The 27877-nt window shown below is 41.7% G+C and overlaps 1 protein-coding gene across 3 annotated transcripts in view; it reads right to left on the bottom strand.

Moving 5' to 3' along the window:
- LRRC8B (leucine rich repeat containing 8 VRAC subunit B) overlaps positions 1 to 5481 on the bottom strand; it is a 69595-nt gene extending 64114 nt beyond the window's left edge. The window contains exon 1 of one of the 3 annotated variants that reach the window (XM_055340901.1): positions 5405 to 5481. The gene's annotated coding sequence lies outside the window, so the exon portion shown is untranslated. The remainder of the gene's footprint in view (positions 1 to 5404) is intronic. The other 2 variants (XM_055340900.1, XM_055340903.1) reach the window with 2 other exon arrangements.
- Positions 5482 to 27877: the final 22396 nt, after the last annotated feature.

Genomic DNA, 27877 nt, shown 5'->3' with positions numbered 1-27877 from the left:
TTGATTCCAGAATCCTGAGATCAAGACCTGACCTGAGCTGAAAGCAGACACAACCGACTGAGCCATCCAGGTTTCCCTTTTCTTCTTAACAACTTTTGTAGTGGCAATTTTTCACTTGCCACTTACATTTACTTGCTTCATTCACCTGTCTCCTTTAGTAACCTGCAACCTCCATGGGGGCAGGACCATGTACATTTTTGCTTACCTTCTATCCCCAGAACCTGGCACAGTACCTGGCACACAGGAGCTGTTTACGAAATAGATGCTAAAAAAAAAATACTATGAAATATAGTCATTGGTGGAAATGCTTCAGCTTCTGAGAGCAGATCAACCAAAAAAAAAAAAAAAATCATTCAAGTCAAGGTTGAGGAAGGTTAAGGCTGAGCTGTTCTGTTTTTTATTAAAAAAAAAAAAAAAAACACAGGAAAGACTTTGCTGCTATTTGTGTTTAAACTGATTTTGGAGACAATTCTCAAAAAGTGTACACCAATTTAACAATGCTTATTTGGATATGTATGAAGATGAACAATTTTAAAACTTTTTAAAAATGGAATAAGAGTTCATTCTCAGAAAGATTCACCCAGATTAAGCCAAATTTAAAAAAAAAAAGTTACCACTTAATTTATCAGGCAGTTTATTAGAGACTCTGCTTTAATCCTCCTGATTCTTACCCTCTGCTTGTAGATAAGAAAATTGAGGATACAAGAGGCTATGGTTGCATCCTGAGTAAGTGGCAGAGCCAGGTTTCACATGCAGGTCTATTTGATTATAAGAGCTATATTTTTAATCTAAGCCATGTGTTAAGCTCAGAAGTAAATGCTGATAGTAATAATGCATTGCACTCTCCCATGAAAAGGCAAATGACTACAAACAGTCTCATTCTACCAACTGGGGCAAATATTTAAGTTTAATTTAAAAAATTAGGATTTGGATGCCAAGGATTAGCAGGGAAACTATACAATTTATGACAAAGGAATATAGAGACACATGAACTATCATTTACTGAAAGCTTGTTTTATGCCAGATATTGTATTAGATGCTTTAATGTTAATATTTCCTTTAATTTTAAGCATCCTGTAAAGTAGGAAATAATAGTCAAGAAAGAAGAGGTGTAGAATAACTGTGGTGTTTGGCTGCCATAATGTTCCTTCCCTCCTTCCTAAGGATGTGAATCACTCACATTTGAATGGGGCCCAAGGTTGTTGAGAATAAGGACAATATTCTCCAGTCTCTATTCTAGCTAGGTGAGGTCACATTACCAAGTTCTGGCCAAAGAGATGTGACAAGGAGTGTATGATGAAATTTCTGTAAGAGATCATGGTCTCTTGCCTTTCCCCTTTTTTCCTACCTTCCTTTCCTCCTTTCTACTACTTGGAACCGAAGTGTGATGGCAAAGGCTCCATCTAGGACCATGAAGTTGAGGGCCTCTTCTGATGTGTCATAGATCTGTAAGCTGGAATCAGCCTAGGTCTCAAAAGGCTGTAAAATCATTATACCAGCCTGGATTATCTCTCCAAAAACTTTTTTTTAGTGAAAGAGAAACAACACTTTGTTTAAACCACTGTTCTTTGCAGTCTCTGTAACTGGCAGCTAATCTTAACTAACCCAGCAACTAGTTCATCAGGCCCCTCTACAAAGTCCACACTCAGGCAGAAGCTGAAGAACTCCTGTTTATCATTTGCAATATATTGGGGGAAGGGGGCAATGTAAAAATGGTGAAAAGGAATTTGATGGAAGAAAAGTAGTAAGGTTCAAATGTACTCTCAAATCTGCACACCTGAGAAAGGATTGGAAGGAATATGGTACTCAACAATAAAGAATTTAGTCTCCATCAGGGATGGGTGGCGGGAGAGCTCAGTCACCTGCACAGGGCTGGCAATGGAAGAGAAACAGAAGCAGTGCAGTTGGGGGCTTCTGAGAAAGATGCTGTTTGCATGTTGGCTGAGGAGTAAGCACTGGGGAATGGAGCCCTGGAAATGGCCACAGGATGAGACTGACAAGAAGGAAGAATTACAAGGAACTCTGAAATTGAAGAAGCAGGAGATGAAGTTCAAAGATACACAGTCTGGAAAGGGACAAGCAGAAGCATGTGACCCGTATCAAAGACAGCATAAAGGTCGAAAAGGCAAAAGGAAAGTTCAAGAACCGAGCTCCGACAACTCATTTTTATTCATTTCCTTTACACAGGTTCACAACAGCATCGAAGAAGTGAATTTAAATTGTATTGCAATTGAACAGAATCCTAAATGAGAGGAAGTCATAGAACAGGGAGTTTATTATTACCCTTTCCTCAATTTCTAAATGAACAGCAGTGGTAAGACCTTAGCAGAGAGATTCAGTGATTAGAATTAGGCCTCATTTTATTTAAGATCAATCTTCATGATTCAGAAAAGGAAAAATAATGTCCACCAAAGACATTATTTTATTTACTTTTAAAAAAGATTTTATTTATTTATTCTTGAGAGACACAGAGAGAGAGAGGCAGAGACACAGGCAGAGGGAGAAGCAGGCTCCATGCAGGGAGCCTGACATGGGACTGGATCCCAGGTCTCCAGGATCACACCCTGGGCTGAAGGCGATGCTAAACCGCTGAGCCACCCGGGCTGCCCAAAGACATTATTTTAAATGACAGAAAAAAAAATTCACAATAAAGGTATGTGGAAAGTGTAGAAAATATAGATGGGAAATAAAATGAAAGTAGGTGATAGCAATAAAAGTAAAGACAGGAATATGAAAATATACACGGCAGAGATCAGAATGCATTCTACAGCTGGTGAAAAAAAAATCCTATGCTAGAACTGGACCTCCCAGATTCCCTTTGAGTGGTCACAGGCCTGAACTGTTTGTGGAACATCCAGCATTCTCTTAGTCAGGGGGACCAGGGAGGGACATGCTACGTGGAAGGCAATGCAAACCATTCCACCAAGTCTGGAGTAACACGACAGGTCTGGCGTATGTTCATTTCTGATATTTTCAGTGTATGCTAGAAGGAGGATAGAAAGGAGAAACAAAAATAAAATGTGGAAATTCAACTTGAGAGACACCAAATAAAACCTAAGGATTGAATAGGCTGGGTTCTTTTTCTGTATGAGCAGTAAAAAAAAAAAAAAAAAAATTAGAAAAGCATATAAAAATACTCAGATACCATTAAGAAGGATTTGAAAATAAAATTTACCTCGTTTACAAATAAAAACTTTGGCTAAAGCAAGAATCTTCTAACTACTAAAATATTTGCCCGTTTCAAGGAAACAAGACAAAAACAACACAAATTTCAGGCCACTGCAGGAAAATTACCCACACAGTCTTATACAACTTGGAGTGACAATGGAATATTATTCAGCGCTAAAAATAAGTGTGCTATCAAGCCATGAAAAGACCTAGAGGATACTTAAATGCATAACACTAAGTGTAAGAAGCCAGTCTGGAAAGGCTACGGACTGTATGACTCCAACTATGACATCCTGGAAAAGGCAAAACTATGGAGACCATGAGGGGATCAGTGGTCGTTAGTGGGGAGGGAAGGATGCAAGGTGGAGCACAAAGGATTTTTTAGGGCAGTGATAATGTGATCTAGTACCACAGTCTGTTATGAAACTGGTGGATACGCGTCACCATATATTTGTACACCAAGAGTGAACCCTAATGTAAACTATGGACTTTGGGTGATAACGAAGTATCAGGGTAGGCTGAGTGTAACCAATGTACCACTCTGGCAGGGGCATGTTGATAATGGGGCAGGCTACACATGGGTGGGGGGTGCTTTAAGGGAAACCTCTGCACTTTACTTTCAATTTTGCTGTGAACCTAAAGTTGCTCTAAAAAATAAAGTCAAAAAAAAAAAAAAACCAACTTGGAGGATCCAGTATCTTTTTTTTCAGTTGTATTGATTAGGGCCATTTTCATCTTAATTAACGTGGTGCTTTCACTGTGAGGATTCCGAAGAATGAAACAGCAACGTGGAATGGTCTCACAAAAGCAAATCTTACCAAGTAGTCAAGTAAAATCACTCCATATGTGAAAATACACGTTAGGCTGGATATGCTGGAACACCCTTCCGGGTGAAGAAAAACAGAACAGGTTTGAAAGAATAGTAAATTTAATTCTAAAGTGGAGATTTTTATTTTTTGCTGTAATAAAAACACTTTAGGGAGGTAGTGGGTACAAGAAAAAGTGCCGTGACTCAAGTGTACAACCTGTGACAACTTCGCCTCCCTCGTTACCTGAACTAAAGGTAATGTCACACAGGTTAAGGCTTATATTCTTAAACCACACAGGCCCAACTACTTGGGGGATTAGCTGTCACCTCATATCCCCTTCAAGAGTGGTGCTACCGACTAGGAAGGCCAGGGGCCAAAGAAAGTCACCTTGGCACCCACGACTCAAAGGAGCAGTTTTGGTTTCTCAGGAGGTGCAACCTGGACATCCTGGGAATATGGTTATCCTGCGTTTTGACTCCTTTTGAGCACTTCAAGCCTACACTTAGGTGTAAGGGACGGGACCGACTGATGAAGCCACAGGCCATCTGATTTTCTCCTAGAAAGCAGGGCACAAATGGACTATTTCAAACTGGCTACACATCTGCAATTTAAAGATCTTCCTACTGCTATCTCTTCACGGAGTCTCAAAAACAGTTTTCTTTCAGGCAAAGCAAACGTATCCGAGAAAGTCCAGGCGCAGGGTTCTGCTTTGAAATCTCCTTTTCTTGGGAGGGGAAAGGGGGTCGCGGAGTCTCTGCGACCACCAAGACAAAGTCTTCCCCAAATGTCATCTGACTGGAGGCGACCTATGGACTTTGGGAAGTCAGTTGGGACACAGAGTCACGAGCCACCACCTCTGACCTCTCGGGACCTGCTCGACTGGAGCCCGGGAGGAGGGCAGCGCGGGCTTCCCGCGTGGGCAGAGCTCGCCCCGCCGCACCCTTCCCGGCGGGGGAGCAGCGCCAGCGCCGTCAGACGTGCGCACCCGCCCGGGGGTCCCGGCAGCCGCGGCAGCAGCGCCGGGCGGGGCCGGCCGGGCGCCCCCGGGAGAGGTGCGCTCGCCCCCGCCCGGCCCTGCAGCCGCCCCGCGCCGCGCCCCGCCCCGCGCCCGGACCCCGCGGCGGCGCGGACCCCCAGGGGCCCTCCTGGCCGCGGCCGCCCGCCCCGTCGCCCCGAACGACCCCGGCACCCGGCGGCGCCCCTTCTCGGGGAGGGGGGGCTCGCTCCCGCTCTCCCGGGGGCGCCCGGGCAGCCGCGCCGCCGCGCCACCTGCCCGCAGGCCCGGCCCGCAGGTGAGCCTCGCACCTGCGCGCGGCCCCACCTGCTGCGCCCCGCGCCCCGCGCCCCGCGCCGCGCGCCCCGGGCCCCGCCTGCAGCGGGCGCTCGGCTCCTGCGCCGCCAGCCGGGGGCGCCCCGCCGCGACCTACCTGCCTGCGCGACCCCGGCCCCGGGCGCCCGCGCTCCCCGCCGCGTGCCCCGCGCCCCCCGGACGCGGCCCCGCGCGGGCTCGGCCCCGGCTGCCGGCGGCGGCGGGCTCAGCGGGAAGCCCCCGCGCTGCCGGGCTCGCCGCCTCCGACCGGCTCCATTGTGACGCGGCGCGTCGGGCCGGCCAATCGCGGCGCGGCGGCGCGAACCGCTGACTCGGTGGGCGGGCGGGGGGGCGGGGCCTGCGCGGCGGCGGCGGCGGCGGCGGCGGGGGAAGAGGACCGGGAGGCGGCGGCCGCCGCGGGACCCCGGCGCCCCGGGCCTCGCCCCCCGCCCCCCCCACCCCCCAGCGCGCCGTGTGGCCCCGCGCTCCGCTCGCCGGCAGCAGGGCCGGGGCCGGGCGTGTCCGCGGGCGCCCCCGACCCGCTTGCCCCGGGCGTGTTGGGCCGCCGGGGAGCCCCGCCGGCGCACGTGGGAGCCCGCCTGCCCCCGGGCCCCGACCCGCCGGGCTCAGGTCCCCGGTGCCGGCCGCCCGCTGGGCCCCGCTCGCTTCCCCTGCGGCGGGGTGGGGGCGAGGTCGGGGCGCGCCGCGTCCTGGGGCAAAGAATTCGAACCCAGGAATTCGGGGGCTAAGCCTTGTCGTTCTCGTTCAGGCCCCACTCGCATCCCCACCCCAGATTTATCTGGGTTTTTAAATTTTTATATTTATTTATTTATTTGTTTGTTTGTTTATTTATTTATTTATTTAGCACAGACTATCATCAACACAATGATTCAATTAGGCGACATTTACATCTCTCAGTTGCTATGGCAACCACATTCCCATTAGAAAAAAAACATGTTGGGATCCCCCGGTGGCTCAGCGCTTTAGCGCCGCCTTCGGCCCAGGGCGTGGTCCTGGAGACCCGGGATCGAGTCCCACGTCGGGCTCCCTGCATGGAGCCTGCTTCTCCCTCTGCCTGTGTCTCTGCCTCTCTCTCTCTCTCTCTTTCTGTGTCTCTCATGAATAAATAAAACCTTGAAAAAAAAAATGTTTGTGCAGGGGCCGCCCAAAGGAATAAAATGAAGACCCTAAAAGACAGCATTGGGGCGGCGTATCTGGTGGGCTTGTGTAAATGGGAGTAAAGACATTGGCGTGACTGAGTTCTGTGAGACCAAATTGTGTCCGCAAAGACTGTTGAGGTTGGGACTACAATTTATATCACTCTGAAAGGGCTCCTAACTCTGGGAAACGAACAAGGGGGTGGTGGAAAGGGAGGTGGACCGGGGATTAGGGTGACTGAGTGACGGGCACTGGGGGGGGGGCACTTGATGGGATGAGCACTGGGTGTTATGCTATATGTTGGCAAATTGAACTCCAATAAAAAGAAATTTTAAAAAATAAATTTCTCAAAGGGAGTAGGAAGCATGCTGTCTTTCTGACACTGCTCTGTTCTTTCCTTGTCCATTCCATTCTGGGTTGGCAGCTGTCTTCTTCCTGAGTCTTGGAGGAAAGGTTGAAAGAACATTTCGGCATTTCCTCATTCATAGAGTTTTTATTGAGTTTATATGTGAGATGCTGTGCATGTGCAGATCTATTAAGCCAATTTAGGTTTAGTTGTGCTCCTCAAAGGGCTTACCACCTGGAGAGGAAGATAAACAGAATTAAATATGAAACCAGGAAAAAAGTGAGTGTTATAAACTGATTATAAAGTCATGAGATTCAAAATTGAAAATGTCTAATTTTCCATATGTATCTTTGAATGTTTGGAAAGGACTTTTTCCCTTTCCTTCCAAATTCATGGACAGATAATCCATCTTCTATGACAGCAATATCACTACAGTAGTTATTTCACCTCCTTGGGAATCAAGCTCTTCATTTATAAAAGATTATAAACTAGGTGATTGCTAAGATTCCAATTCTAATGATGGTATGAATTAAAAAGTGACTTCCAGGGACGCCTGGGTGGCTCAGCAGTTGAGCAGCTGCCTTCGGCTCATGGCGTGAGTCCCAGGATCGAGTCCCACATCGGACTCCAGCATGGAGCCTGCTTCTCCCTCTGCCTCTGTCTCTGCCTCTCGCTGTGTGTCTCTCAAGAATAAATAAATAAAATCTTAAAAAAAAAAAAAAAGTGACTTCCATGCTAGGTAACCCAAGTTACCATTAGCAAGAGGTTAAAGTCATCAAGTTCATTAAGACTGCATTAGCTCTGGGTGAATCTCCGGCATGTAGCTTATAAATATGTTATTTTATCCCAATTCTCATGAACAAAGTCACCATCTATGATGGCAGCATTTATTATTGACACTGGAGAACACGGGCTTTTGAATTTGTGATATTGCTTCTGAGAATCCTCCTCTGAAACATCCAATATATGTTTCTCGTTTCTTCTTCCTCCTGTGATGCTTCATATAAGCTTCTGCTTGCATTACAGTGAGGAGAAAGATGAATAACCTCTAATGCTAGTCTCTGAGAATTTTAATACTATGCACATGGTATGGGACCATAATGAGGAGAAGGTATTTACTAACTGGAAACTATTGGAATCCCAGGGTAGACCTTATAATGAGAAACACAAATCCTGTTTGGCTCTCATGTCTGTACCCAGTTTTACCACTACCTTGTAATCTCTTTGGAAACAGGACCCGTGGAGTCTTAGAATATGACTTAGAATATGTCAGTCTTTACAGGATTACAGGAATATCTGAAATTCTCTAAGGGACTCTCTGATTAAGTTATTTTGGTAAAAAAAAAAAAAAAGATAGAAAGAAAGAAAAGAAAAAAATCTACGAGACTCAGTCACTATTTCCACAGCCAAATTAACTGAAGTCCAAAATATTGTCAGGCTACTTCTGAGCTGATTCTCTGAGAACAGAAAAATAAACAACCCCCCCCACACACATCTCTGAGTGTCATCAGCATAAGCTATGCTCCATGTAGCTATGTTGGTAAGAGTTTCATTTTTTCTGAATCTTGAGAAAATTGTTATGATTAATGGAAGACTGAATATTATCTAATATTAACAGTTCTTTTCCAATTCTGCATTCTAAAAATGATTTATGATAATAAAAAATCCTCTTTCATTAAATTAATTAAACATTGATATCTACACAATATAAAAGACTGGGGATCTCTCTCAGAAGTGAGGGAGATAAATATAATAAATCATGTTCTTAAAGTTAAGGTTTCAAGTATGGGGGGGTATATCCAGATAGCATACAGGAGGTATACCCAGACGGTGTCTTTTTTTTTTTTTTAAGATTTTATTTATTTATTCATGAGAGACACAGAGAGGCAGAGACACAGGCAGAGGGAGAAGCAGGCCCCATGCAGGGAGCCCAATGTGGGACTCGATCCCAGGTCTCCAGGATCACACCCTGGGCTGAAGGCAGGCCCCAAACCCCTGAGCCACCCAGGGATCCCCAGATGGCGTCTAAAGAGGAGAGTTGGTGGTCCACGTAGAGTTGAAGGAGAATCATACTTAGAACGGGTCTGAGGAAGTTTGGGTAGCTTTAAGATTCTAAACTGGAATATTACTTTTAAATATTGTCTCAGCATCATGGTTCAAGTTTGTTAGTTTTACTGAGATGTCAGGCCAAAAGAAAAGAATAAAAATTAGAAGTTATTCACAGTTTTGCATTCTCAGAGTTTGCCTGAATCCCCTGTTTCGGCTAATGGCCAAGCACATTGTTATTGATAAAGAATTTTTATTTTTGGCCAACACTTCACCATGTTTTCCTGACCTTTTCAATCTACTTGTTTCAGAGATTTCACATGAGTGTTCCTGTGCCTAAGGAAAATTCTGAGAATAACCCCCGAGGATGAGCTCAGTGGTGGGAATTCTGAGGACAGGATGAGTAGGACATTGCACATGTGTTTGGAATAAAGTAGCCTGACCTAAAAATCCAAACTGCAATTGTGCAAGGCTGCTGTGCACTTCAGTGTGAGTTAATCCTTTATCATGGTCCCAGGCTGACATATTCATGTCGAGTTACTCTGTTCTCACCACCCACCCTGCTGATTGCACACACACACACACACACACACACACACACACACCCCGCCTTAACTGTATGCTGCCCCTTACTTATGAGAAAAGTGCTATAAAGGTGACCTCCAGGCCTCTTCTCCAAAGGAAAAACACCAATTCCTGCAGCAGGATGCCCGACATCCCCAGCTGAACTGTCTTCTGGGAAGTTGTCCAAATATTTCTTTGAAAGTTTCCCATGCATCCCATTTAAAGAATACATACTGTCATCTGGGTCACATATTGGAATCCACCATACAGCAGCCAGCCAGTTACTGACTTTTGTCCCTTTCTATCCATAAAAAGGAGGCGACTTCTAAGAAAATATTTGCAAGCGAAGCCAGGCTGAAAGCCTAGAATTAAAGCAGAGTTGGTGCTCCTCAGCTTCTGCTAAGTGATTTTAAAAAGCCCTGCTGAGTTCTGCCTGTGACTGAGACAGTGATTGCTGGGATCCCTGCAAGGAGTCGCACTGTGTTCCATGAACCACGTTGGAATCTGGGCAAGAGGTTTCCTGGTGGTGTTACCGTGGCTGGTTTCTGAGGTTCGACATAGCAAACCTGTCTATTGGTTGAGAGTAACTCAGGTCTAAAAGCAGCCACACCTTGATTTCTGCCCATTTTTTACCCTTCAGCAGCTGTGTGTAGGTGTGCGCATGCCTGTGCATTTCTTGTCTGATATTCGGTCATTTGCTAATTATAGTATACACTGAGGGGCACCTGGGTGGCTCAGTTGTTGAGCGTCTGCCTTTGGCTCAGGGCATGATCCCAGGGTCCTGGGATCAGATCCCGTATCGGGCTCCCCTCATGGAGCCTGCTTCTCCCTCTGCCTATGTCTCTGCCTCTCTCTGTGTGTCTCTCATGAATAAATAAATAAGATCTTTAAAAAATAATATAATATACTTTGAATACTGACTTCAATTCTCATCTAAACCTATTTTTTTAAAGAGGGGGAATGGGAGAGAGAGAGAGGTAGGGGGAGGGGCAGAGGGAGAGAGAGAATCTTTTTTTTTTTTAATTCATTTATTTATAGTAGTCACAGAGAGAGAGGGAGGGGCAGAGACACAGGCAGAGGGAGAAGCAGGCTCCATGCACCGGGAGCCCGATGTGGGATTCGATCCCGGGTCTCCAGGATCATGCCCTGGGCCAAAGGCAGGCGCCAAACCGCTGCGCCACCCAGGGATCCCGAGAGAGAGAGTCTTAAGCAGGCTCCACACCCAGCATGGAGCCCAACATGGGGCTCGATCTCACAACCCTGAGAGCATGACGTGAGCCAAAATTAAGAGTCAGACGTTTAACTGACTGAGCCACCCAGGCATCCCTAAACTGATTGTTTAAAGGTAGGAGGTACTATAGCACTGTGGTTTATTAAGAAGAAAAAATAATTGTAAAAGAACAGAATTCAGAACATTTTAGAGCTGGAGAAGAAAAAGATTACATGCAAGAAAGAGCACTGGACTTGGAGTCTTGGGTTCTACTGGTGGCTCTTCTGGCCATGAGACCTAGGTCAAGCCACTAACAGACTAGGGAGGAGTTTATATTTTACAAGGTATTTAATAGTATCCATCATGAACAATATGAGAAGATAGAAATAGTTCATTCATGTTTTAGAAGTCCCAGACTTCATTTCACTCATTCATTTATCATCCAACAAGCATTTATTCTATGCAAAATACCATACTAGTTTCTAGGGATACACCGGTCCACATGACAGATGTGGTCTCTGCCTTCCTGAGGTCCACAATGTCTGAGCATTGGTAGGCTGGATGTTATAAATCAATAAGGACTAACTAACCAAACTCCAGGCTGTCACCACAACACCATCCTCTTTGGCTTGGTCTTCTGAACCCTGCATATCTAAATGCAGACACACTTTCCAATTACCTACTTATTCTACTGACTTATCCCTGCAAGCTTCTTTGCATCTAATTTACTAACTCCACCAAACTATTGTTTTCAGAGCATATAAGGGCAAAAGGACACTTACCCTCAAGAAGCATGAAGTTTTTAAAACTTGAAAAAATAGAGGTGAATAGGTCACCAGTTAAAGTGAGCAATATAGGACCCAGGAGAATCTCCTAACACAGGATACTGACATGGCTCAGAGCCTATGACTCAAATATACTTTATAATAGTTTAATTTGGGCAGTCCAGGTGGCTCAGCGGTTTAGCACCGCCTTCAGCCCAGGGCGTGATCCTGGAGACCCGGGATAGAGTCCCACGTCCGGCTCCCTGCATGGAACCTGCTTCTCCCTCTGCCCCCCTCTCTCTCTCTCTCATGAATAAATAAATAAAATCTTAAAAAAATAGTTTAGTTTAATCTAGTTACCTTATGAAAAAGGGCAGTAAGATAATAAAGCAGATGTTCTTTTTCATTGCAAAGCTGGTGGGCAAAAGTAGTAAAGCTTACACTGGTAGAGGACAGTGTGGGTTAAGGTAGGAAAAACTTCTTGGAGAAATTGAGATCTGATGAGTGAATTAAAGAACTCAGAGCTTCCATGGAACCTGTTGTTTTAGTGAGTAGAACAGCTTCTGGTGGCTGACAAAGGCCTTGTGTAGGTGGGGGAGTTACAGACAACTTGATTACAAGTAAAGATGAGGGGGAAGCATTTTGAAGGATGAAAACAGGTATATAGGTGAGTGGAAATTTTACAATTTTATCTTCATCTTTGAGTGAACTTGAATGTCAAACAGAATTCCTGGATTTACTAAACTTACTTATCAGTTCAATAAGCAAATATAATATTTTGCTCTTCAGGGTCCAGAACTAAAAAGATAAGTGCATTCTGAGTAAATAACAAAAATGCAAATAATTTCTATTTGTAAGCTACTTTCGAATTCACACCAATCACTCAATGTATGATAGTCATTTCTGAACCACATTCTCTTACTTCTTCTATACTCTGTATGCTAATAGTGCTGTCACCTATTAGCAGTCCCCGGCCTTGCTGAGGCACTCTGCTAAACCTCCTACAGCCCAGCCATCATTCAGAGGCCCAGTGGGCGGAAAGATGACAATTGCTTAATTGCAGATCCCTAACATCCTCTGGAGGATGAAGGCTACATCCATCACATATACTAGTATATCCCCAGAAACTGACACAGTGATTTGCTCATGCCGGGCACAGAATAAATATTTGCCAAATGATGAATGAATAAATGAAGTAAAAGAGGTCTGAAATTTCTAAAACGCACACATTCTCTATTCGGTATACTCCAGGGTCGTCTGAGGATTTAAGCCCTAGCTCTGTCCACTTCAGGTCCCAGGTTTAATATGTTCTCACTGCATGAAGAAGCAACAAATTTAAGAGACTGGGATTTGGAAGTGCAAAGGAGTACATAGGGACAATCTGAGAAGACAAGGGGATGATCGACAAAGCTGCAATATTTTCCAAAGTTAGCTAAAAAATATTTACTTATTACAAGATCACTTACATTTCTCATGGCTGTGGAGGTCTTCATCTCCTCTTTCTTGGTAACATATACATCCACATTGGCATTGGGCCATTTTTTTCTAACTTGAGTGTCTCGTGGCTATGAAGTGTCATAATACCTTGAGATTTCTTTGATAACATTTGACCAGAGGATTGGCTTTGGAGAGGCCCAAACCCATGATGATTAGCATACAAGACAGCATGCAGGACAGTGCAAAAATGTGAATTAACAAATTATGACTACTTTAGAAATAGCTACCTAATACCTAATAGCCTAGTGGCTAAAAGCATGGATTCTGGAGCAAGGCTACTTGGATTCAAATGTTGGCTTTGCCTTTATGAGCTGTTTAAGTTTTGCTATTACTTAATTTCTCTTAGCCTTAGTCTTCTATTTGAAAAATGGGTTGTGGTAAGGATTAGATGAGTAATATGGTTAGGATAGCTCCAGAAACATTAATTTAGCTCTTATCATGATCCTTGGTAAGTGACCCACTCTGTACTAAGAGTTCCCATTCACAAAATGAGAGGTTTTGAGTAGATTGTCTTTGAGGCCCTTCTGAATCTATTGTTCTCAAACAAGGACAGTTGGTCTATGCATCTTTATTCATATATATATGTGTGGTTAGAGATAGGGAAGTGGATGATTAGTTAGTAAATACTTTCTCTGATTGATGAAAGAAAGAAAGGGTTATTGGGAGATTAGGCCAAGCTTCTGTACTAGACTCTAAATTTCTAGAGAGTGAAAAATATAAGGTTTCTTCTTCCATATCCCAAGGTCTAACATGGTATCTAGGGATAGTGAGTGCTCAATAAGCTGCTAACGAATGTGGAATAAATGCCTTTGTGTCTTATGTTCCCAGATGTGTGGGAATCAGAAAGGGTAGTAACTGCTTCCTAAGCCTTTTTTTAATTTTAGCATTACTTACACAAAATAATAAAAAGAAACATTAGTGCTCTCTACTGGAGATATTCATAGTGCAGGAATTCAGTTAATTAGCTTTTGATGGCAGATTCTGGTTTGAGTTCAGAAGTCCTGGATTTTAGAAATAGGATTTGGCAGATAGATACATTTTACTGTTTCAAGTACATATCTGGAGATGACATGATTTGCACTCAAAATTTCTTTGCCTTCTATTTCTGACCTTTCTTCAGAGCATTTGTATCTATACATTTGTGCAAATTTTGTATTCTTTCTCACTCATTGTGAATAAGAAGAGAAGGGCATCATTAATTAAAATATCAATATTGAGAAAGCAAAAAGACAAAAAACACAATATTTTAAGATAGGCAAAATATTTGTTGCCATCTCTTTAAAAAAGATATATGAATGGACAGTAAGCATATGAAAAGATACTCAACATCATTAGTCAGTAGAAAAATGCACATCAAAACCACAAGGAGATACTACTTCAGACTCATTAGGATGATTAAAATAAAAAGACAATGGCAAGTCTCAGTGAGGATGTGGAGATACTGGAGTCCTTGTAACATTGGTGATAGGATTGTAAAATGATGTACCCACCTTGAAAGACAGCCTAGCAGCTTCTCAAAATGTTGAACATAGAATATCTCTATGACCCAGCAATTTTATTCCTCAAAATAAGTGAAATATCACCTCACAGAAACCTATACTTGAATGTTCATAGCAGCATAATATTCATAATAACCAAAAGGTAGAAACAGCCCAGATATACATCAACTGATGAATGGATAAAGAAATTGTGGTATATCCATATAACGGAATATTTTTTGGCCATAAAAAGTAATGCAGTATAGTCTACAACATAGACGGACCTGGGAAACATGTTAAATGAAAGAAATGAGTTACAAAAGACCACATATCTTATGGTTCCATTTATTTGAAATATCCAGAATAGGCAAATCCACACACAAATAGTTTGTTAAGGGTTGAGGGAGTAGGGGCAGAGAGTGACACCTAATGGGTGTTTATTTTGGGGGTGATGAAATGTTGTAACATTAGACAGTGATGATGATTACACAACTGTGTGCGTAATATTAAAAGACAATGAATTGTATACCTTAAAAAGATGAATTTTGTGGTGAATTACATCTCAGTATAACTGCTATTAAACAAAATCAATGTCCTCTAAATACACCCAGTTGCAATAACCATAGGACAAAATGTCAGGCTTTCGTGGATTTTTTAAACCTGTACTTTGCCATATAAAGATCTCCTGGAGAGGTAAACCTGTCAAGTGATTTCTGTTTTGTTTTGTTTTTTTAATTTTAAAAGATTTTATTTCTTTATTCATGAGAGACACAGAGAGAGAGACAGAGACATAGGCAGGGGGAGAAGCAGGCTCCATGCAGGGAGCCTGATGTGGGACTCGATCCCAGAACTCTGGGATCACGCCCTGAGGTGAAGGCAGATGTTCAGCCACTAGCCACCCAGGCATCTCTGTTTTGTTTTCAACTAAAAAAAATCATCTGAGGTTGTGTTTGTATAATGCCAAAACAACTGATTAAGAAGTAAAAGAAAGCAATTTGGTTATTTTGGTTCTATTGAATTTATAAACTTTTTACCTTCTTTTAGGCAAACTCTCAGGTATGCTAATTTTTTAAAATAAAAAATATACAAGAATGAATTCTGTATCAAGTACTCCCAAACTGTGCATCTGGACTTATAATGAATGCTGGCCAGGGCTTAAAAATGATATGGAATGTTATATACATGTATATACATCTCCTTTTATTTATGTCAATATTTGTCTCATATTTCTGGTGTTTTCTTGTTAGGTGCATGTGTTTATAATTATTGTACCTTCCTGATGGATTGATAGTTTCCTCATTATAAAATGTCCCTCCAGCTCTATTGTTGTTTACATGATGTATCTTTTTCTATCCTTTTACTTTCAATCTATTTGTAATTTAGAAACAAACTGTATCTTATAGTTGGATCCTGTTTTTTGTTTTAAACCCAGTTTGACAAATTTTTGCCTTTTGATTGAAGTATTTAGTCTATTCACATTTGTTATGAGTACAGATGGACTTAAACTTACCATGTTGTTTTCTATATGCCTCAAGTCTTTTTTTGTTCATCTATTTTTCCTTTAGTACTTACTTTTTCATTAACTGAATATTTTCTAAAGTTGCATTTTCATTTCTTTAATGATTTTATTGCTATATGTTTTCAGTTATTTCCTTAGTGATGCTTTAGGTCTTACCATGTAGATCTTAACTTATCAAAAAACAGCTCAGAATTATATTAACAATACCAGTGAGATATAGAGACATCATTCCCATATATCTCTATTCTCTTTTCTCTGTTATTGTGATATTATTACGTATTACCTCTCTATATATTATGAACCCAATAACACATTGTTGCAATTATTATTACTTGTATGTCTTTTAAAGAAGCTGAGAGAAGGGGTACCTGGGTGGCTCAGTCAGTAAGCATCTGCCTTCAGCTCAGGTCATGATCCTGGGGCCATGGGATCGAGCCCCATGTCAGGCTCCCTGCTCAGTGGGGAGTCTGCTTCTCCCTCTCCCTCTGCCGCACCTGCCCCTGCTCATTCTCTCTCACTCTCTCTATCAAATAAATAAAATCTTTTTTTTTAAGAAGCTGAAAGAAGAGGAAAGAACAAGCACATAATTTGCAACTTCTGTTATATTAACCATCTTATTTATCATCTGAGATCCCCTGCGTTTGTTCCTGTGGATTCAAGTTAACATCTGGAGTCCATTCTTGGCCCAGGACAGCTTTGTCCCCATTCACCTCCTTGTGCTATTATGTGCAAATACATTTCTGTATGTTATAGGCCCAACAATACAATTGCATACATACGTATTATATTTTTATAATTACAGAATTACCTTTACGAGTACTCTTTGTTTGTGTGTATGGATTTAGATTACTTTCTGAGGTTACTTGCTTTCCAGTCTGTTGAATTTGCTTTAGTACTTCTTGAAAGGCAGCTCTGCTAGCAACAGATTCTTTCCGTTTTTATTTATCCAAATGTCTTTATTTCACTTTCATTTCTGAATGATAAGATGCTTGGTTGACAGTTTTCCAGATTTGAAGAGTTTGATTATGTTATCCCATTGCCTTCAGACATCCATTATTTCTGATGAGAAGTTGACTGTTAATAGTAATTGAATTTCCTTATAAGTAAGGAATCATTTTTCTCTTGCTGCTTTCAAGATTTTCTTTGACATTTTAACTACAATGCATCTATTTTTATATGAATCTCTTTGAGTTTACCCTCATTGTTTGTTGAACTCCCTGGATGTGTAGATTTATGGTTTTCAGAAAATTTGGGTAATTTTCAGCCATTAATTTTTCAAATATTTTCTGTTTTGTTCTCTCTGATCTTGTGGTACTGCCATAACATGTATTTTCGTGTACGTAACAGGGTCTCAAGTTTCTCTGAAGCTCTGTTTCTTTTTATTCATTCTTTTTTTCTCTCTGTCCTTTGGCTTGTATAATTTTTGTTGATTATTTTTGAGTTCTCTACTTCTTTATTCTTCCAGTTCAAATTTTCAACTTAGCCTGTCTAGTGAACCTTCAAATTTCAGTTATTGCATTTTTCAACTCGAGAATTTCCATTTGGTTCTTTTCATAACTGCTATCTCTTCATTAATGTTCCCTGTTTAATGTAACATTGTCATCATACTTTACAAAAATCGTGGTTTCCTTTAGTTCTTTAAATATATTTATAATGGCTTCTTTGAAGTCTTTCTGTCTGACATCTGATCACTCTTAGAGGCAGTTCTGTTGCTTTTCTTCTGATATATGGGTCACATTTTCTTCCCGTTTGTTTTGTATGTTTCATATTTTTTGGAAACAGAATATTTTAGATCATATATTATAGCAACTTGGGTACTGGCTTCATCTCTCTCCTCATCTGGGGCTTGTTGTTATTAGCTTGTTTACTTGTTTAGGGACTGGTTAGATTACTTTAGTGAAGTCTCTTCCCTGCTTCTCCCCTCCACCTTGATAAACACACATACGATGAACCTCCGATGTTCCTCGGGGGCCCATCCTTGGATATGCTCACAGTCACTCCGGGGGGACAGTGGTTTTGGTGTGGTTCTCTGCCTGTTTATGTGCCCACATACATCTGCGTAGCTCCAGTAATTGCTCGTTGCTTGCTCTATTGTTTGTAATAATGCTCCGGGGAATAAATTGCTTCATATACTAATCTAATCAAATTTAGGCTCCTTTGGAGGGACAGTTCCTGACATCAGTGTCTGAGGTTTATTCAGACTCTAGGAAAGCTCTTCTACCTGTTTCTTTGCTTATTTTTCCCCAGCAACTCTTTAGTTCACAGCTTAGCCTATATTTCTCATGAATCTATCAGTCTCCTCCCAATTGTCTTCCCCCAAAACCTGTACAGTTTTTGAAAGCACCCTTAGGCTTGAACTTCATATTCTGTTGCAAATGAAGTTAGTTTCTTTGGGGAAAGAGCTTGAGCTTTCTGTTCTATGGCCTGCTTTTTCTACCTGCCAAAATTTCTGAGCCACAGCTCTGGTGCTGAGGGAAGAAACAATAGCTCACTTCTTCCTACGCGAAACCCTAGCTTAAAGAACTGAGAACTCAGTGGATGTGGGAGTAATAACACCAGGTGTCCTTGGCTTGTCTCCCTTGGCATGGTATCCCTGCCCTATGAGTTGAAGCAAGAGAAATTGGGACCTCAGTGTTCTATTGTGCCCAAGGTAGAGACTTTGTCCCCTGAGTGGAAGCTAGTAGAAGACTGGAGTTCCCTCCTCTTGGCTGCACTTGTCCAGACATTTGCCTTAGCAACTAGTAGGCAGGGGCACCATGAGAAATGCTAATGTCTTATCTCTCCCAGGAAAATAGCCCTCCAATTAGAAGCTTGGGGAATTCAGAACCTTGTAGTCTTGACTGTACTAGTCTGGAGTGGAGTTCCCATCTCATAGAGCTGGAAGTAAGCGGGGGGGTGGGGTGGGGGTGGGTATGGATATTATTTCAAATACGATAGGCTGTTTTATGGAGTTTTAGTAAATATTCTCAAATAAATGTTTCCTCATTTACTGTATACCCATAGGGCCATTTCCATTTTTTATGTCCATAGGGTTAAGCATTTTTAAATGGTTGTTTTAGAAATACTTTCATTAGTTTTGCTGAGGAGTAACTGAGTTGCACACTGTCATGCCAGAAGTAGAGCTAGGAAAGGGAAACTTTGCTCCAGTATAGATAAGCATTGTCTTTAGCTGAGTGCTTGAAGTGTCTATGGTTGCTAGTGGAAAGCCCAAGATCTATTTGTAATCATAATAATAATGATAACTTGTTAGACTAGCATTCCAGAAGCAAGACTAAAATGGAAATCCCTTGTATGTGGTTTGTTGAGGGAATCTTCTTAGAAGAAAGCTTTTAGAGAACTGTTGATACGGGGATACACAAGTCCCCGGGCATCTCTTGAGGGAGGTAGTGTGAGCCCTATAGCAGCCAATCAATACCCATCTCATCTAGGGATGGATACTCTGTCCTAGTAAAAAGATTTGGAGTGGAGTTCAACAGAGGTAAAGAAGAGTTCAAGAACTAAAGAAGAGAGAAATGAAAGGAGAATAAGAGACAGTAGAGAAAAGAATTAAAAAAGCAAAAAGCAGGGGCATGCATGGGAGTGCCAGGGCAGGACTAACAATGTTCCCAGTGGTCATTCAGGAATACAAAGGCCCTTGGCTTTGGCCTAAGGCTTCTGAGATCAGCCTTGTCAGAGCCCAACAATGTTGCAATCTCCTTGGTTAATGTCATCCAAGGAGTGAAAATTTTGGGAACATTGCTCATGGACCCATTTCCACTCAATATGCTTAAATTATTTGGTTTAGCAAGGAGTAGAGCAATTTCCCTAAAGCAAGAGCCCTGCATGGCAAATATTTTCCTTCAGGTTAATTGGCAACTGAGAGACTTCAAGTGGTTGAAGTCTACATGCCCCCAAAGCCCCATTGTGGTTCAAGTGCTAAGTAGTTAGATACTATATGAACATCAATTTAAATACCACACTGCGACAACCTCTTCAGAAAGAGCTATGTTTTTGTAAAAAGAAAATGCACACACCTGGTCTCTCTTTGGTATGTGACAGTGTGATATTTCTCAGTAAGAACAAAGTGAAGGAGGATTTACAGACTGAGCCTACTCATTGTTAGGAGTGACAAGTGCTTTCTTCTTTCACTGAAGATGTTTAATAAAGTAGATGGTAGAGACCATTTCAAAACCTTTGCTGTTAAGGTTAGGTTAAAGAGAAATTGCCATCCAGTAAGAATAATATTCCACTGAAATGGTAAGTTAGGTACCTAACTAAACCCCATATATGCCAGGGAACATGTAGTGGGGAGCTAGAAATCACTTTCTTTGTCTTGCTAATTTAAAATACATTAGCAGGTAAGTAACCTTCTCAGTAGCATTCAGGACTCCAAATGGTATGCCAGTTGAATACCACAGACATATTTAAAAGTGGTGATTTTAATCACAAAACCGTAATTCTCTTATTTTAAAACAGAAATTTTGATTTCAGACCCAGAAAAAGCAGTGCGATCTGACAAGTTAATAACTTCAACGACAAAATCACAAAGACCTCATCGACATATGAATATTGGGGGGTTATAAACAAAGACATTTGGGAGAAATTTAGGTATATTATATTCAAATGTAATATTTTCTAAAATTTCTTCTAACATCTGCTTTTTCAATGGCAGACAAGATTGGTAATATGATTGAATCATATTTTTAATCTCTTGGATTTCACATTGTTTAAATTTGTCATGCCAGAGTATTTGTTTAGCAGATGGCATTTCAATGCTTTTTTTTTTTTTTAAGGTTTCTTACAGCAGTTTCTAGAAGAATTTAAAACTAAATTGTCCTTAGGAAATTATTCCTTATCTCTTCTCATTGGAAATAAATTCAGAATTCACAATTGGATTAAGCAGAACACGTGAAGCAATGGTATTAATGATTGGTATCTGTTGCTAGATGACCACTACTAACTTTCAATTCCTTACAAAATCAGATTGATCTGTAATTCACTATTATTTTTGTTATCGTTTTGATTTTATGATGCAACAATGGAAGAGCACTTTAAGACTATAACAATATAAGATGAGAATCTATACACGATAATTTTTATACACTAGGAATAGTCTAGTGTTTCTGATTTCTGTCAACCGTATTCCATTTGCACTGAATTTTTATCTTCAATGGCCCTATCTTCACCTTCAGGGTTTACAACTCCAAAGTCTACTGCAAATGGAGAGGATAAGACCCTCTCCATGCTTTCAATCTATTTCTCCTCTTGCTACCCCTTAAGATTCTGTCCCATTAAGCCAATTCAAGAAGTGTTAGTGGTTAATAATAGCTTAATATTTGCTGAAATCATAAAGTCTTTAAACATCTATTACGTCCTAGGTTGGAGTATATGCTTATGTTTTTTGTGATCACACACACACACACACACACACACACACACACACATATATACACCCCTGCCCCCCATCGCAGGCAGTCAGTCCCTTTTCCATGGAAGACTGAAATGTAACAATGACCCCATGATTCTGAATAAATCCAATGTTATTATCTTCCTGATGACAGTATGTTTTTAGATAGGAAATATAATAAACATTATACAATACTCTTTTTCAAAGTCTACTGACATTGATGAATAAATATGTAATTATTGGCTTATAAAGAACTAAAAGAGATAGATCTCATTTGAGGCAAAGTATTCACAGGGGAGACAGAAACCCAGAATTATAAAACAGATTGAGGGATGCCTGGGTGGCTCAGCAGTTGAGAATCTGCCTTTGGCTCAGGTCGTGATCCCGGGGTCCTGGATCGAGTCCCCCATCAGGCTTCTCACAGGGAGCTTGCTTCTCCCTTTGCCTCTCTCTGCCTCTCTCTGTGTCTCTCATGAATAAATAAATAAAATCTTTAAAAATAGACATTGATTAGGGGTAGTTATTTATTCTAAGCAAGGATACTTTACAGGATTCTTTAAGTGTAAACTCTGATTTAAACATTAGTTTTAAAGATTTTATTTATTTATTTGAGAGAGAGTGAGAGAGAGCACAAGGAGAAGGGAGAAGCAGGCTGCCACCGAGAAGGGAGCCTGACCCTGGGCTCCCTCCCAGGACCCCAAGATCATGACCTGACCGGAGACAGACGCTCAACCGATTGAGTCACCCCAGCGCTCCATTAAACATTAGTATTAATAAGATTTTTAAAAATTCAATTTGTGCACTAGCTTTAGGGGTATACCTATTACAATTATAGCTACATAAATTTAAAATTTAAAAACGTTGTATTTGATTCTCTTAGAACTTTGGGTGCAGAGAAAAAGAAAACAGAGGTAACTAATATTTATCTAATATTCAATTTTTCCAGACTTTTTGCTAAGTGCTCTCTCTTTGTCCCATCCAGCATCAGAATAGTTTTTGAGGGGAGTGTTCCCATCCTTATTTTGTAGATCAGGAACAGAGTCCTACAAATAACTGTGGCTATACAGCTAACAAGGACTGGAAAGATGTTTACAATCCAGGTCCAGTAGACCTCAAAGTGCAAGCTTCTTCTTCTTTTTTTTTTTAACCATTTTATAAACCATTAAAAAAAGCAACCAAAAAACCCCCTTGATTTTGAAAGGAAGTAATAAGTATTTTTTGAGTACAAAGGGCCAGATTGTTACACTTCAACTTCGTGTAAAATAACTTTTCTAGTTAGCTAGCTTTAAGCCCTTGCAAATTGTAGGTTTAGCCTCTTGAAAAACACTGAAAATTTACCATGCATGAAGAAAACAATTCATTGGACCAATTATAGCCTACTGGCATATTAAATGCTCAGTTTTTATGAGTAAGCCATGCCAAATATAGGATCATTTTAGCTGTTGAAATCTGTCTTTATGTAAATAGATATCTGCTCTCATTGGTGCCATCCCCAGCAATACAGATGGGCTATTTGTTGCATGGTGCCAGCCTGTAGAAAGATCTGAGAGTACCACAGATTGGTCTGCTGTTTGAGTTGGAACTAAACCAACTAGCATATGATGACTCCAGTCATCTTTTATGATAGTCAGTTCTCTTCATTAGCATTCATTTTTGCTCTGAGGATTCAGCCCTCACACAAAGGGTGGGTCCCTGAAAGCAGCTGGTGTCCCTTTCCATGTCACCAGCTTTGTGTATTTATTAATTGCAGTGCAAGTTGGCATCATTTACTACTTTTATTTTTTTTTTCAAGATTTTATTCATTTATTCGTGAGAAACACACAGAGGGAGGCAGAGACTCAGGCAGAGGGAAAAACAGGCTCCCTGTGGGAAGCCTGATGCGGGGACTCGATCCCTGGTCCAGGGATCAGGCCCTGAGCAGAAGGCAGATAGATGCTCAACCGCTGAGCCACCCAGGTGTCCGTCATTTACTAGTTTTAAATACTCCTCAAAGCCATCAGTATACATAACTCTCTGTTCCTTCTTTGTGAAAAGATGAAAAATCTTTAGCTCATTAGGATGTTGAAGTTTATTTCATTCTTGGTATGGAGTGAACACAGCCGATCTCTCAGAATGTGATGAAAACTTTGCTGTGTGACTAAGCATTTTTCTCGAATGACTTTATTCTATAGTGACTTTCCTTTAATCCACCCTGTGTACTCCTGGAACTCCTATTGATTCTCTCCAACTTGCAATTCTTTTTCAAAGTACTAGATGTCACATTTATGCCACTCCAGAACTTTCATGTGTGCATATTCAAGTAATGCCCTTTGCCACCCTTTTACCACTACATGAATATGGACCATGAGGTCAGCCGGGCAACTGAGGAGGCTAGCCTATGAAATGATCAGTTTATCCTTTTCTCCACCCACCCTACCTCCAGGGAAAAGCCTGGGAAAATTCTCATTAGTCATATGAAAGTTCTGAAATGCAACAGGTATGACATGCGTTACTTTAAATGATTCCTATATGCTAAAGAAAAGCAGGAAAGCCTCGAGGACATCCCAGTGTGGCAGCAGTACCGAGCCTGCAGAATCCAGAAGCCCTGGGAGACATAGAGGATGACAGGACTTTGGAGAGCACTTCAGATGCCAGCAAATATGCTACCCTCTCTTATGTAAGCAACTCTATTCTGAGTCATGAGATGGAGTCACTAGGATTTATCTATTTCTTGTTTTACTCCTTTGTTCACCCAACAAATATTTATTGCTTGCCTGCTATATGCCGGGAGCTAGGCATACAGCTTAGAATCTTTTTCTTGGCATCATGGTTGTCTTTCCCCTTCTCTCTCCACACATCAGCAAGGTATCATTAAATATTTGCCAAGCATCTGTGTTGCACCAGGTAGCTGTAGTGTTTATTGACATACTTATCTCTTATCAACATCTTAACCTTGAGTGGTCGATGCTAATGTTCCCATTTTATAACTGAGGAAACTGAGACTCAGAAAAAACGAGATGATTTTCTCAAAGTCCGAGGTGGAGCCTGGATGCTATGGACCCTTGTTCTGTTGAGCTCCATGTTCTTTCTCCTTAGATGGTAGAAAATTCTCCTGACAAGTGAATTGAAGCACTCAACATGTCAGACCAACAGCTTCCTACAGCACTTTGGAGCAATTCCAGCTCTTGTCCAAGCAGGGCTAAGACTAGGCTTCCTTCCCTCTCCAGGGTTTTGGTGACAGAAGGTTCTTCTTTTTCTCTTTTGTCTCTTGACAAATATCCAGTCATCTAGTAGCAGACTCGACTTTTTTTTTTTCTCTTTATAGTTTTTCTCATCTGTGTGAGAAAATTTGTTCTTACTTGTCCTTCCTTTTCCTAAAATGCACTTAGCCTTCTTTTATACAAGGTTTAAGTTTTTCTGTGTCATTGCCTGTCAATGGAATGCCTTTCTCTCCTGCTGAATGTGCATGCATTAAATTACCAATTTTTCTAGAAACTTCTACATGGTTGAGCAAATCTGGCCTTTTCCACTTAACAGCAATTAATATTGGGAAAATTACACAACCAGTATGTGCCTCAAGTTCCTCATTTGGGGGACACTTAAGTGGTTCAGCGGTTGAGCAGCTGTCTTTGGCTCAGGGCATGATCCTGGGTTTCAGGAATCGAATCCCATATCTGGCTCCCTGGGAGGAGCCTGCTTCTCCCTCTGCCTATGTCTTTGCCTCTCTCTGTGCATCTCTCATGAATAAATTAATAAAATCTTTAAAAAAAAAGTCCTCATTTGTAAAAGGCAATAGTACCTAGCTCATAGGGTCGTTGTAAGACCAAATAAAAAAATAAAGTATTTCACACAATGACTAGAACTTAATAAGATATTAACAGATGTTAAGTCGTTATTATTGAGATTTGGTAGAGCATGTCAATTACTGCCATCGGAACAGGCTCATATGAGGGGATAGGACCTGACAATAAACCCACCCACAGAGGAGCTGGACCCTGATGCATATGCTCAGCTGGAGGTTCATGTTGTCAGGTAAGTAGACTTTCCAAAAAATACAGTCAGGTTCCACTAGGCAAATAGTCAGCAACAGAATGGTAGCAGGGAGTTCTGGCATTTGAGCAAGATGCATCAATGAAGACTTGAGGAAGATTTGTCAATGGATGTGAAAGCTCAACTGCCTGGGCCGATTTCTAGGACAGGCCTCCAGTCCTTCAGACATGACCTTCAGAAGAAGCCCTGGAAAGGAAAAGGAATATAGGCAAATAATGAAGATGGGCAGAAGCCAACTGCAAGTGAAGGAGGTAAATATGCTCAAACTGGAAATTCAGTGAAGGCCCAGATACCAGGAGTGGGGCCTAGTGCCAGAATCAGATTCAGAACAAAGGGAGCAACAGGTAGCTCTGGGATGCGGGGCCAGAGCAGTCCTGGGCCCGGTCTTGGGATCTAGGCAGCCGGGGGGACCTGGATCTAGATCTAGTGATGCTGGGTGGGGAGAAATAGAGAGTTGAGGAACTAAGATGAGCTGGATCCTTTAACATTTATTTTATTAATCTATATTAGATTTATAACCTCTGAGAGTTTAGAGAGCTGTGGGTATGTAGGTCTCTGGATGTGGCACTTAATTAATATCTTATCCTGCTACTACCGTGAAGGGTTATAGAGATAATGAAAAATAGATGTGAAGGTGATTTTTAAGTTTTTTTTAAAGCTTTTAAAATGTAAGGCATTGTTGCCATTATTTATAATCATACTTTTTCATGATAGCAGTGTAATTTCCTATTAAAATTTTTTCATGATTTAGGCTGAATAATATTTCCATTATAGTAAGTACAACTGGTATATTGAATAACCATGGTTTGAGAAATGCAATAAGAAAAGCAATTTTATTTTTGCTCCTATTGTCACCTTAGTGTATTCAGTAAGAGAAATGTTTTTCCTGCTGCTGGATAAAAGCTCAAGGGGGCTTAATGATAGGAAGTCCCATGGTTGCTTTCACTTTCAAAACAGAGCTTGATTCAGAAATGAGCATGTCTAGTCCAAATTTTAGTTTTCATTTCAAGGTAAGGCTTCCTTCCCTTCTCTCTCCAGCCTTCTATCCTGAGTTGCTTCCTAGCAATCTTGGCAGGGAGGAACCAGGTTGCTCCTCCCACCAAGGTACCCTCAGGTCTCTCCTGAACATAACACTATAAAGCACGGAGCTCAGGGAGGGACAAGGGGAGAGAGAACAGAAAGTACCTACTTGTTAGTACCTACTTGTTAGGTACTTTCATTCTCTCTTTTTCCTTTCAGGGTGGCTGATGTTTAGAGTTGACTTTCTCTCTCTGGGACCAGCCTGAACTCTTTGATAGCTCCTGTCTGGCCTGTCCTACCTCAACTCCCGCAGAGTGTAATGCTCCCCATTCTGTTGGTGACAGGCACTCCGTAGCTTCCAATTGCCAGCAGTCCAGTCCAAGCCCAGACTCTCTGTGGACCTCTTGCTCTCTGGCCAAAGCTGTGATTGAACAGGTAAGATCCCTTTTTTTTTTTTTTTTAATTTTTTTTTATTTATTTATGATAGTCACAGAGAGAGAGAGGCAGAGACACAGGCAGAGGGAGAAGCAGGCTCCATGCACCGGGAGCCCGACGTGGGATTCGATCCCGGGTCTCCAGGATCACGCCCTGGGCCAAAGGCAGGCGCCAAACCGCTGCGCCACCCAGGGATCCCAGGTAAGATCCCTTTAAAAATGATTCCAAGACTAGCTCTCATTTTCTGTTAATGAGTCAACAGCAGCAAATCTCTTAGATATTTCTATCTTGACCTTCAGACCAGTCACTTCAGTATCCCATCAGAGTGCTCGGATTTGGGTCACACCCCAGCTCAGGGAATGTGGTTTGGTCTCCCAGGGGCACCATGGAGGTTTCCTCATCTCACTGGAAGAAGGCCAAAACTCTTTTCATTTTTTTTTTAAGATTTTATTTATTTATTCATAAGAGACAGAGAGAGAGAGAGGCAGAGACACAGGCAGAGGGAGAAGCAGGCTCCATGCAGGGAGCCCAATATGGGACTCCATCCTGGGACTTCAGGATCACGCCCTGGGCCGAAGGCAGGCGCTAAACCACTGAGCCACCCAGGGATCCCCAAAACTCTTTTCAGTAGGTGAAATTTCTTTATGATTCCATTCTCCCAGTCTACTCTCTATTTCTTATATCATTCCAGGAGGTGAGGGGTTTTATTTTAAAAAATATTTATTTATTTTAGGGAGAGAGAAAGCAAGTAGGAGGAGTGGCAGAGGAAGAACCCTGAAGCAGACTCCCTGCTGAGAGTGGGAGTCCACTGTGGGACTTGACCTCACAATTCTGAGATCATGACCTGAGCCAAAATCAAGATTTGGACTGTTAACTAACTGAACTACCCAGGTGCCCCTAGGTGAGGGGTTTTACAAGTGCTGTAACAGTTCTCATAGATATACTTGCAAATGTATATACAGTCTGACATCTCATTTTGGAATTAAATATCAATTGAAACAGATGTTTAAGAAACAATTACATCACCTTCCTGCCATCCCTTACCCACTGCCTTATTAAAGACTCTGCGGCATCTATTAATAGCTACTTCAAGACACTTTGGGCTTTCATCAGTGTTTTTCTCGGTGCCCACTACTCCG

This window comes from Nyctereutes procyonoides, unplaced genomic scaffold, assembly GCF_905146905.1.
Source record: "Nyctereutes procyonoides isolate TBG_1078 unplaced genomic scaffold, NYPRO_anot_genome, whole genome shotgun sequence".
NCBI classification, from domain to species: Eukaryota; Metazoa; Chordata; class Mammalia; order Carnivora; family Canidae; genus Nyctereutes; species Nyctereutes procyonoides.
This window is presented reverse-complemented; position numbering and strand designations above follow the sequence as displayed.